The sequence below is a fragment of the Salvelinus sp. IW2-2015 genome, linkage group LG5 (assembly GCF_002910315.2).
Source record: "Salvelinus sp. IW2-2015 linkage group LG5, ASM291031v2, whole genome shotgun sequence".
Classification (NCBI taxonomy): Eukaryota; Metazoa; Chordata; class Actinopteri; order Salmoniformes; family Salmonidae; genus Salvelinus; species Salvelinus sp. IW2-2015.
The window spans coordinates 3,505,808-3,518,591 of NC_036844.1; positions in this window are offsets into that span (position 1 = coordinate 3,505,808).

Consider the following 12,784-nt stretch of genomic DNA (forward strand, 5'->3'; position numbering starts at 1 on the left):
ACTTATAATTCACTGTATCACAATTCCAGTGGGTCAGAAGTTTACATACACTAAGTTTACTGAACCTTTAAACAGCTTGGAAACTTCCAGAAAATGATGTCATGGCTTTAGAAGTTTCTGATAGGCTAATTGACATAATTGAGTCAATTGGAGGTGTACCTGTGGATGTATTTCAAGGCCTACCTTCAAACTCAGTGACTCTTTGCTTGACATCATGGGAAAATAAAAAGAAATGAGCCAAGACCTCAGAATAAAAATTGTAGACCTCCACAAGTCTGGTTCATCCTTGGGAGCAAATTCCAAACGGCTGAAGGTACCACGTTCATCTGTACAAACAATAGTACACAAGTATAAACACCATGGGACCACCCACCCGTCATACCGCTCAGGAGGAGACGTATTCTGTCTCCTGGAGATGAACGTACTTTGGTGCGATAAGTGCAAATCAATTGCAGAACAACAGGCAAAGGACCTTGTGAAGATGCTGGAGGAAACAGGTACAAAGGATTCTATATCCACAGTAAAACAATTCCTATATGGCTATAACCTGAAAGGCCGCTCAGCAAGGAAGAAGCCACTGCTCCAAAACCTCCATAAAAAAGCCAGACTACGGTTTGCAACTGCACATGGGGACAAAGATCGTAATTTTTGGAGAAATGTCCTCCTGTCTGATTAAACCAAAATGGAACTGTTTGGCCATAATGACCATCGTTATGTTTGGAGGAAAAAGGGGGAGGCTTGCAAGCCAAAGAACACCATCCCAACCATGAAGCACTGGGGTGGCAGCATCATGTTGTGGGGGTGCTTTGCTGCAGGAGGGACTGGTGTACTTCACAAAATAGATGGCATCATGAGGATGGAAAATGATGTGGATATATTGAAGCCACAGCTCAAGACATCAGTCAGGAAGATTAAGCTTGGTCGCAAAAGGGGCTTCGAAATAGACAATGACCCCAAGCATACTTCCAAAGTTGTGGCAAAATGGCTTAAATAAAACAAAGTCAAGGTATTGGAGTGGCCATCACAAAGCCCTGACCTCAATCCTATAGAAATTTTGTGGGCAGAACTGAAAAAGCGTGTGTGAGCAAGGAGGTCCACAAACCTGATTCAGTTACACAAGCTCTGTTAGGAGGAATGGGCCAAAATTCACCCAAKTTATTGTGGGAAGCTTGTGGAAGGCTACCTGAAACGTTTGACCCAAGTTTTAACAATTTAAAGGCAATGCAACCAAATACTAATTGAGTGTATGTAAGCTTCTGACCCACTGGGAATATGATGAAAGAAATAAAAGCTGAATAAATAATTCTCTTTACTATTATTCTGACATTTCACATTCTTAAAATAATGTGGTGATCCTAACTGACCTAGGACAGTGAATTTTTACTAGGATAAAATGTCAGGAATTGTGAAAAACTGAGTTTAAATGTATTTAGCTAAGGTGTATGTAAACTTCCGACTTCAACTGTATCTAATATTGTCTATGTATCTCAAAATCATTGTAATGTAGTTAACCTTAAAAATGAAAACTATTCAAATCTAATTGACAAAATTCAACCAAAAGGTCTCACTTGACCGTTGCATCTTTTCCACAGTGAATGACTAGTCTTGGCCCGTTACGCTATGAAATCACACACTATTGCAGAGACTTTGATATTACCTGACCCAATTGATATGATGAAAACAATGTGTGGGGAGGCAAAGAAACTCACATCAGTACCGTTGTTAGTTAAGTAATGTGTTATATTGCTAGCTATCAAGAGGAAACTCTGTCTGAACATCTCCAATACTCTCCAGCTTATGCTCTCCAAATGGATGTTAGTTGTGAGGGCCGAGATACCCATGCATTGACTTTTGTTCGCTATACATGTCGGGGGATGCTATTTAAGAGGACATATTGTTTTGTCTCACAATTCCCGAGCATGAAACAGCATTGGGGATGTTCAGTGTGCTGCGTGGCTATATTGACCAAAAACAGATTCCACATGGGATTGATTGATGGGGTTCCATCTATCACGGGACTGCGGGCAGATCTCTGACCTCTACTTATGAATGTGTCTCCCTCTGCCATTGTATGATACACCAAGAGCAACTGCCGACAAAAGAGCAAAGCGCAGAACTCGGAGATATACTGCAGCAGGTAACGTTGATTGTAAACTACATCACACAACATCCACTGCGTGCGCCTGTTTGGAAAACTATGTGGAGGTATAGGATCAGAGCATGACAATGTTCTATTTCGCACCGAGGCTTGGTGGTTATCGAGGGGGAGTGTTGGAAAGATTTTTCGCATTGAGAGAGAAACTCTTGCCATTCACAATTGATGTGTAAAAAACGGACTTGTTGACTTTCCGTGTAATGAAAATAAAATACCAGAAAACAGCATCAGTAAGTGTGCCACGGAGTGATGACTGCTCACCTCCAATGCTTGGAAGAGCAGTTTGGGATGGACCTACTTCCCAATCCATTTGACTGTGATCCTGGCTCAGTTGACTTGCTGGTTAGGGGAAACGAACAGCTGATCGAGCTTTCATATGGCTGAATGCTTCGGACAACACATTCACGGGTCACAACGGAGGAGTTTTGGTTCCTGACTCAAAGGGAATACTCTGCCATCTCCCTCTAAGCATCATTGCTGAGATCAAAACAACTGGAAACGGGGAACTTGGACATTTCTGTCATCGAACTTCAGTTCAAGACAACTGGGAACTCGGAAAGAAACGAGTTCCGACTGGAAAAAATATTTTTGAACGGTCATCCAACTCAGAATTCCAAGTCAGGAACTCAGGCTTCTTTCTAGAGCTCTGACTTTCCGACCGACAGATCACTGACGTCATGATTTGACATCATATTTTTCAGAGTACCCAGTTGTCTTGAAAGCGCCATGAAACTCATGGTAGGATACCCTTCACCAGCTCATATCTGTGGGGAGCTGGATTCAGTGCTCTCGTCTGCATTAAAACAAAATATCGATCCCGGTTGGATGTGACAGCAGAGAAGAGGTGCGCACTGTTGACCAATCCCCTGACTTTGAGAAGGCCTGACACAACATGCATCAAGCACATCCATCTCATTAGTGGTGGTGAGATAATATCTCTTATGTCAGACTCATTTGCAATTGACTGCCCCACATTAAAAGTATGTGATGATGAGTTGAGAAGACAATCATCAATACTGTTAGAATTGTTTTCAATTGACTGCCATAACCCTAAATAAAAAAAGTTAACATTGACTATTAATTATCCCCCCCTCCCCAAAATGTACATGGGTGTGGTCTCGAGAAGTTTCAGATATTGAAATGGGGTTGTGCGCCAAAAATGTTTGTGATGGTAGCGGGGTGAGCAGGCTGTGGCTCGGGTCGTCTTTGACGTAATTTCTTATCATTCTTGGAAACGTTATGCTAAAGGACCTAAATTCCCACAGAAGAACACTGTTTCTTAACATTCTTGGAGCAATTTGAGAACATTACTTTAAATATAACCATGAGGAAACCTGTAGGAAACATTATGCTGAAGTGTTGAAATTCCCACAGAAGAACGTTGTTTCTTCTCGTTTAGAGTACTATATACTGTAGGTAGAGAACATTGAACAGAACAAGGCTATGTCAATAACACAATTTTGACAAAATGCAGATAGCTTGGGACTTAAAAGTGCTATCGCATTGTCAAACCAGTTGGAGAACGTTCCTAGAACATTGCCAAAATGTTAGTGAAATGTAACCATGTTTGAACTTTTAGGGAACGAGATGTTAAGGTAATGAAATTCCCCAAAAATATATATATTTTATTAGGTTACTTAAATGTTCTGAGAACGTTCCAAAACTAATCAACTGTCCTCCACCATTCCCAGAAAGTTGTGGGAAGGTTATATGCTAAATAAATAACCATAGGACAACCACTCTCTCATCAAGCTCTAAGAAACATATGGGTCTCAGAACGTTATGTGCTAGCTGGGATCTTACTGGGTGTCACGTTCGTCATAAGGAATGGACCAAGGCGCAGCGTACGTAGAGTTCCATATATTTTAATAAATAGAAACTCACCAAACAAAACAAACAAGCACAAACGAAACGTGACGTTCTGGACTACTCACAGGCAGCTACACAAACACAAGATCCCACAAAGCACAAAGGGGAAATGGCTGCCTAAATATGATCCCCAATCAGAGACAACGATAAACAGCTGCCTCTGATTGGGAACCATAACAGGCCAACATCGACATATAAACGCCTAGATGACCCACCCTAAATCACACCCCGACCGAACCAACATAGAGAACAAAGGCTCTCTATGGTCAGGGCGTGACACTGGGCAGGAGGATGAGGAGCAGATGAAGAACAGGAGAGAGGGAAGGACCCCACCCCCCGGTTCTCCTACCCTTTCACACACACACACACACACACTATCACCCCACCCCCTACCCCCCCCCCCCCCCCCCTAATTACCCAGGGTGACTGGCGGTTGGAGAGACTTTGAGCCCCGTCCAAGTTTCACGTCACTTGCCTTGGCCCTTGATTCCTAGTGAAAGGGCGTTGGGGTGGAGGAGGAGCACCTCATTTCCCGTGTGACAGATATTTTCATAATACGCCGGGCCTGGACGGTGTGGGTAACAGTGTGGTTGATGGGGGAGGCGAGGGGGCATAGTGATAAGCACTGCTCAGATCACAGCGTCGCTCCCGGGCGCCAGACAGTGATCCACCTTGAAGGCCCCGAGGGGACGATCGACACAATGGGGCCTGTCGAGCAAATGTGATGTGATCCCTGCTCCACACACACACTCCTGTGGGGGAATGATACACCAAGTTCAGGGTGTTTTGATGCCACCCTGAGTGGTGCACCGGGAGGATGGGTTGATGCAGTTTAGAGGGCTATTATTGTGGTTCTCAACTTTCAGCGTTCCATAGACTGAGTGTATGCGTGTTTATGTCTGTGTGCAGTCGTGTGCATGCGTGTGTATGTGGTGGCAGTTGACATTAAAGTGACATAAATAGCATAAATAGGTGAATGTGCAGAGACCACAGTAGGTTGTTTTATTTGAGCCCCGAGGGCCACAGGGTCTACTGGTTTCATGGTCAGCCACTGTACTCAGTCAGCCTCATTTCATACAGGCAGAAAGTTCTAGCTAACCTGGATTTGGCTCATGACAATGACATTAGATTGTGTTTTGCCTCACAATGGCGGTCTTCATGTCTAGCTATTGGACGTACAGTAAATTGTGATTTTACCCTTTTGTCTTCTGATCCCTGGTCAGATTGTCATCTTCCTCTTTTTTATTCTGTGCTGAATCCAGCAATATCTCAACAATTGTTCTGGCCTTAATGCATATACTTGAGCAAACGTGATTACAACATTTTAATTGGCTAGTGTACCAATGGTAGTAATTATGAAGGTCCATGTCAAGCGAGATGTTGAACAAAACAACACATTTTTAATATGAAATGGCTGATACTGCAGCTATCAAACAGCTGAACAGCAATGATATATCTCAAGGTCTAATTTGTATAATCTAGTTGTTTCAGTAGGGTTAAACCAGCTTCCTGCTCCTGAAAAATGTAGACAGGTGTTAGCACCACTGTTTTGCGCTCTGTAAACTCACCAGGGTTGTGTTCATTAGGTAACACAACTGAAAACTAAAATTGAGGGTCCAGGTAGTCAGTCTTCCATTTGGTGTCTAATAAACAATCGGGGTTCATAGACTACTTCCTTGTTATCCATAATATGAGGTAATTTTCTAATATGAGTGGACCCAAATCCTTGGAGAGGGCCTTCTTCAACACCCATCCTACCATATCAGTCAATCATATGCATTTATAAAGCCATTTTTACATCACCAGATGTCATAAATTGCTTATATAGAACCCAGCCTAAAACCCCAAAGAGGAAGCAGTAAAATAACTGCCTCTTGTAATACTTTGGTAACATTCAAATCAAATACATTTTTATTTGTCACATGTGCCGAATACAGCAGGTGAAATGCTTACTTACAAGCCCTTAACCAACAATGCAGTTTAAGAAAAATAAGATAAGTAATTTACACAATTAATCTTCTCCTTTCCCCCCTCTGATAACCAGGTGGTGAATCGCATCTCTGCATGTCTGGCAGACATATCAGTGTGGATGACGGATCACCACCTCAAGCTGAACCTCGGCAAGACGGAGCTGCTCTTCCTCCCGGGGAAGGACTGCCCGTTCCATGATCTCGCCATCACGGTTGACAACTCCATTGTGTCCTCCTCCCAGAGTGCTAAGAACCTTGGCGTGATCCTGGACAACACCCTGTCGTTCTCAACTAACATCAAGGCGGTGACCCGTTCCTGTAGGTTCATGCTCTACAACATTCGCAGAGTACGACCCTGCCTCACGCAGGAAGCGGCGCAGGTCCTAATCCAGGCACTTGTCATCTCCCGTCTGGATTACTGCAACTCGCTGTTGGCTGGGCTCCCTGCCTGTGCCATTAAACCCCTACAACTCATCCAGAACGCCGCAGCCCGTCTGGTGTTCAACTTTCCCAAGTTCTCTCACGTCACCCCGCTCCTCCGCTCTCTCCACTGGCTTCCAGTTGAAGCTCGCATCTGCTACAAGACCATGGTGCTTGCCTACGGAGCTGTGAGGGGAACGGCACCTCCGTACCTTCAGGCTCTGATCAGGCCCTACACCCAAACAAGGGCACTGCGTTCATCCACCTCTGGCCTGCTCGCCTCCCTACCTCTGAGGAAGTACAGTTCCCGCTCAGCCCAGTCAAAACTGTTCGCTGCTCTGGCACCCCAATGGTGGAACAAACTCCCTCACGACGCCAGGTCAGCGGAGTCAATCACCACCTTCCGGAGACACCTGAAACCCCACCTCTTTAAGGAATACCTAGGATAGGATAAAGTAATCCTCCTAACCCCCCTCCCCCTTAAAAGAGTTAGATGCACTATTGTAAAGTGGTTGTTCCACTGGATATCATAAGGTGAATGCACCAATTTGTAAGTCGCTCTGGATAAGAGCGTCTGCTAAATGACTTAAATGTAAATGTAAATGTAATTTAAAAAAAAAGTTACAAATAATTAAAGAGAAGCAGTAAAATAACAATAGCGAGGCTACATACAGGGGGTACAGGTACGGAATCAATATGCGGGGCCACCGGTTAGTCAAGGTAATTGAAGTAATATGTACATGTAGGTAGAGTTAAAGTGACTATGCATAGATAATAAACAGAGTAGCAGCGGTGTGAAAGGGGGGGGGAGAGGTAATGCAAATAGTCTGGGTAGACATTTGATTAGCTGTTCAGGAGTCTTATGGCATGGGGGTAGAAGCTGTTAAGAAGTCTTTTGGACCTAGATTTGGCGCTCCGGTACCGCTTGCCGTGTGGTAGCAGAGAGTAAATTCCATGACTAGGGTGGCTGGAGTCTTTGACAATTTTTAGGGCCTTTTTTTGGGACCGCATGGAATAGAGGTCCTGGATGGGAGGAAGCTTGGCCCCAGTGATGTACTGGGCCGTACGCACTACCCTCTGTAGTGCCTTGTGGTCAGAGGCCGAGCAGTTGCCAAACCAAGCAGTGATGCAACTAGTCAGGATGCTCTCGATGGTGCAGCTGTAGAACTTTTTGAGGATCTGAGGACCCATGCCAAATATTTTGTGTCTCCTGAGGGGGAATAGGCTTTGTCGTGCCCTCTTCACGACTGTCTTGGTGTGCTTGGACCATGTTAGTTTGTTGTTGATGTGGACACCAAGGGACTTGAAGCTCTCAACCTGCTCCACTACAGCCCTGTCGATGAGAATGGGGGCGAGCTCGGTCCTCCTTTTCCTGTAGTCCACAATCATCTCCTTTGCCTTGATCACGTCGAGGGAGAGGTTGTTGTCCTGGCACCACACGTTTAGGTCTCTGACCTCCTCCCTATAGGCTGTCTCATCGTGCCGGTGATCAGGCCTACCACTGTTGTGTCATCTGCAAACTTAATGATGGTGTTGGAGTCATGCCTGGCCAGTCATGAGTGAACAGGGAGTACAGGAAGGGACTGAGCACGCACCCCTGAGGGGCCCCCGTGTTGAGGATCAGTGTGGTGGATGAGTTGTTACCTACCCTTACCACCTGGGGGCAGCCCGTCAGGAAGTCCAGGATCCAGTTGCAGAGGGAGGTGTTTAGTTCCAGGGTCCTTAGCTTAGTGATGATCTTTGAGGGCACTATGGTGTTGAACGCTGAGCTGTAGTCAATGAATAGCATTCTCACGTAGGTGTTCCTTTTGTCCAGGTGGGAAAGGGCAGTGTGGAGTCATCTGTGGATCTGTTGGGGCAGTATGCAAATTGGAATGGGTCTAGGGTTTCTGGGATAATGGTGTGGATGTGAGCCATGACCAGCCTTTAAAAGCACTTCATGGCTATAGACGTGAGTGCAACGGGTCGGTAGTCATTTAGGCAGATTACATTAGGGTTCATGGGCACAGGGACAATGGTGGTATCTGCTTGAAACATGTTTGTATTATAGAGTCAGTCAGGGACAGGTTGAAAATGTTAGTGAAACCATCAAACAGGCACAGCATCAATACAGGACTACACTAGCTCCGATGCACGTTGGATGTGGCAGGGCTTGCAAACTATTACAGAATACAAAGGGAAGCACAGCTGCGAGCTGCCCAGTGAAATGAGCCTACCAGACAAGCTAAATTACTTATATGCTCACTTCGAGGCAAGTAACACTGAAACATGCATGAGAGCATCAGCTGTTCCGGACGACTGTGTGATCATGCTCTCCGTAGCCGATGTGAGTAAGACCTTTAAACAGAACAACATTCACAAGGCCGCAGGGCCAGACTGATTACAAATAATGCGAAAAATCACACACAATAACACAATTGGTTAGTGGATCGTAAAACGGCAGCCATCTCCTTGGGCGCCATTATAACACCCCGTGTCAATCGTGTGGTGTTACCCCGTGTCAACTTGCAGAATCCTTCCAAGATTGAACCCACCAGATGGGGACTGTCATGACTGTCCTGTGAGGATCCAGATGGGCAATAAATAACTTCAGCCAGATCCCCTCACACCCTGTTGTAAATCCAGAGTTAGAACTTTCAGCTATCTCCCTCTCCAAATCCACACAGGAATGTGCCTTTGTTTCACAGACGTTTGCCCGCCCGCCTAAACTCTAAAGTGAATACTGGAACAATATTTCTAAAATAGAAAGGGGGGGAATGGTCAGAGGTGATCTAAAGCATAATAATGTATTTTCGGTTGTTATTTTGTGATGTCATAAAAAATGTTATAAAGGAAATACTGTAACTTGAAAAGTATATACACTACATGTACAAAGTCTCCATCCTCTAGGTTGTGTATGAAATATGAAACATTATGAAAGTGTTTTTGTTAAGAGAGGGATGTTATCTTGGAAACTATAAACAATTGTTTCAATAACTTTGTACAAGTGAGTAGTCACTGCCCCTTGAGTGAGGTCAGAGAGCGTGTCAGCCTCACGAACCACCACTTTTGAATGAACTGTAATAAACGGTTGGTTAAGAATTAACATATCAAAGTTGTTCGAACTCAGAATATCAACAGTAGAGGCGAGAAGTGAATTTAAGTGGGACCATTCTACGCCTATCTTCAAACCATCATATTCTACTACTCTCATCACCCCACTGGGAACCATAGACACGGCTGGGTAGCCTATCTTCAAATAATCAGCTTCAGGAGCAAATGGAAAGTAGAATAAGCTCTATAGTTCTGTTCAGGACTACACAACAAGTCAACGGATACCGGATGACGGCAGAGGAGGACAACAGTAGAAGACGGGTGGGGACACCTTTTGGACAATCAGAGCATTACAAGCATGCCACGGAAAAGCCCAACCAAACCCCTTTCCAAGAAGGCTTGGTTCCGACAGAGGTACATGGAGAACTAAGGCATTTACACCGAAATACATGCATGGTTTCTTACTCCAAACGGTCAGTGGTTCGTGTCCCTCTCTCTCTCTCTCTTGCCCTCTCCATCTCTTATGTAACAAGCCGTCATATTGTGTCGGTGTCACGTCCTGACCTTAGTTCCTTTTTTGTGTCTCTATATTAGTTTGGTCAGGGCGTGAGTTAGGGTGGGCAGTCTATGTTCTTTTTTCTAGGTTGTTGTTTTTCTATGTGTTTGGCCTGGTGTGGTTCCCAATCAGAGGCAGCTGTTTATCGTTGTCTCTGATTGGGGGCCATATTTAGGTAGCCGGTTTTCCATTGTGTGTTGTGGGTTTGTTTTCCGTTTCAGTGTTTGCACCATTCGGGACTGTTTCGGTTTTCATTTTGATTCTCTTGTTCTTTTTGTATTTTGTATTCATTCTCATTAAAAGATATTATGGATACGTACCACGCTGCACATTGGTCCGATCCTTCATACTCCTCGTCTGAAGAGGAGGAAAATCGTTACAGTTGGTCCGCTAGGGACCTGATTTAATGTATTAAGTGTGTATGTTTATCCTGTGTTACCAATTTGTGTAGTACTTTGTACTACTTGGTGTCCACCTCAACAACAAACTAGAATGGTCCAAACACACCAAGACAGTCGTGAAGAGGGCACGACAAAGCCCCTCAGGAAACTAAAAAGATTTGGCATGGGTCCTGAGATGCTCAAAAGGTTCTACAGCTGCAACATCGAGAGCATCCTGACTGGTTTCATCACTGCCTGGTACGGGAATTGCTTGGCCTCTGACCGCAAGGCTTCTCAACAGTTTTTACCCCCAAGCCATAAGACTCTTGAACAGGTAATCCAATGGCTACCAGGAGTATTTACATCGTGTGCCCCCCCCCKCCCCCCCCCCKKCCCCTCTTTTTACGCTGCTGCTACTCTCTGTTTATCATATATGCATAGTCACTTTAACTATACATTCATGTACATACTACCTCAATTGGGCCGACCAACAAGTGCTCCCGCACATTCGCTAACCGGGCTATCTGCATTGTGTCCCGCCACCCACCACCTGCCAACCCCTCTTTTACGCTACTGCTACTCCTTGTTCATCATATATGCATAGTCACTTTAACCATATCTACATACTACCTCAATCAGCCTAACTCACCGGGGTCTGTGTGTAGCCTCGCTACTTTTATAGCCTCCCTACTGTATATATGTCACGAGAATTTTCAAACCCAATGATGATAACAATCACTATAGCTTTGGCCAATTTCCCTTAGGTTGTAAAGCTAGGGTTAATAAGAATTAGGCAAAGACTCTGCAAAAGGTTTGTTGTAGTTTATTCATGAGAGCTCTAAAAATCATATAATGCGCATAGCCTTTTATATAACTCCTACAAGTCTACAAGCGCATCTGGTCCTCCCTGGGTGGAGGAACTTTATCTCCTGTCCTTGGTCTCACAGTACCAAAACATGTCTGTTGTCAGTTCCTCTTTATCACACACAAACACAATGTTCCCACAGTCTCACAATATTCTAGTATTATGTCTAAACACATTGTCTAAGCTTCTGTAACTATTAGGGTGAGATACTTTAGTCATTACTCTTAATGTCATTCAGATTCTCTTATTATTACTTTAAACATATAAATACCCTTATCAATATAGCCTGTCTTTTTACTGTTGTTCAATTTCTTTACTTACCTATTGTTCACCTAATACCTTTTTTTGCACTATTCGGCACACGGGACAAATAAACTTGATTTGAATCATAAGTAAAGCTGTTTTTTTTTCAGATGCAGGAGGTTACAACTGTTCAGAATGATGATATGATACAAGGTTATGATTAATATGTTGACTGTTTAATGGATGTGATAGGTAAAGACCTTTCGAGTTTAATTTGGGAGATGGTAACTCTTTAAACAACTGCTCTCATGGTGCCCCAAATTCCTAATGAGTTAATTGTTACATGATTCATTTAATTGGGTAACAATTAAGCAAAGTTAGTTGATTAGATAATTAACATGACAATAAAAACAGCCTAACCAGCTCTGCTAAGGCAAGTAAAATGGTCATTGTGGGCTGTTCTAGTGAGCTGTTCCGTGCTTCTACACCTGCATTGCTTGCTGTTTGGGGTTTTAGGCTGGGTTTCTGTACAGCACTTTGAGATATCAGCTAATGTTAGAAGGGCTATATAAATACATTTGATTTGAATTTGATTTGATTTGTTTTGTTCTATCATTTGTGTCTGGAAGTACCTAGCAAGCTAGCCAACGTTAGCCAGTTAGCTTGGGTGCTTGACTGCTGTTGGGTCAGAACGCTCGGATCAACCCTACTTTTCGGCCAGAGCATCCAGTGTGCGCTCTGAATGCCCCGAGAGCGAAACATTCTGAATTTAAGAACAATCAATCTGACAACGCTCTGAGTTTACGAATGCCCAGAGCACATTCTAGCACTCCAGATAAAATTTACGAACACACCCGTAGTATAAGCCAGCCTTTAGTCTTGAAATCTTAGTTTTTTTAGTACATAGCCTCACATGTGAATCCTTAAAGAGATGGGTGGGGCTAAAGCTTAAAAGGGTGTGAACGATGCTGAATAGGTGTAAAGTGTTCTCCAGTAGGTACCAAAAGATTCAAGGAACATTTTCTCAAAAGTGATGTTACAAGTTGATCAACTATCAAAGCATAATTACTTTCCCATTGTTCCTCAACTGAAGTGTATGATATACCATTTTCTATCTCTGAGCCTCTACTTTTATCCAAAGTAAAAAAACAAAAACAGTTTCAACTACATATGACCGAATCGAGCCGGTTAGTCACAAATGGGGTTTTAAAATGCTTGGGGACTTTGGACTAGGAGTCTGGGGGAGTTCATGATTTGGGCAGCGGTGCCATTTAGTGAGCTCTGAAATGTAAA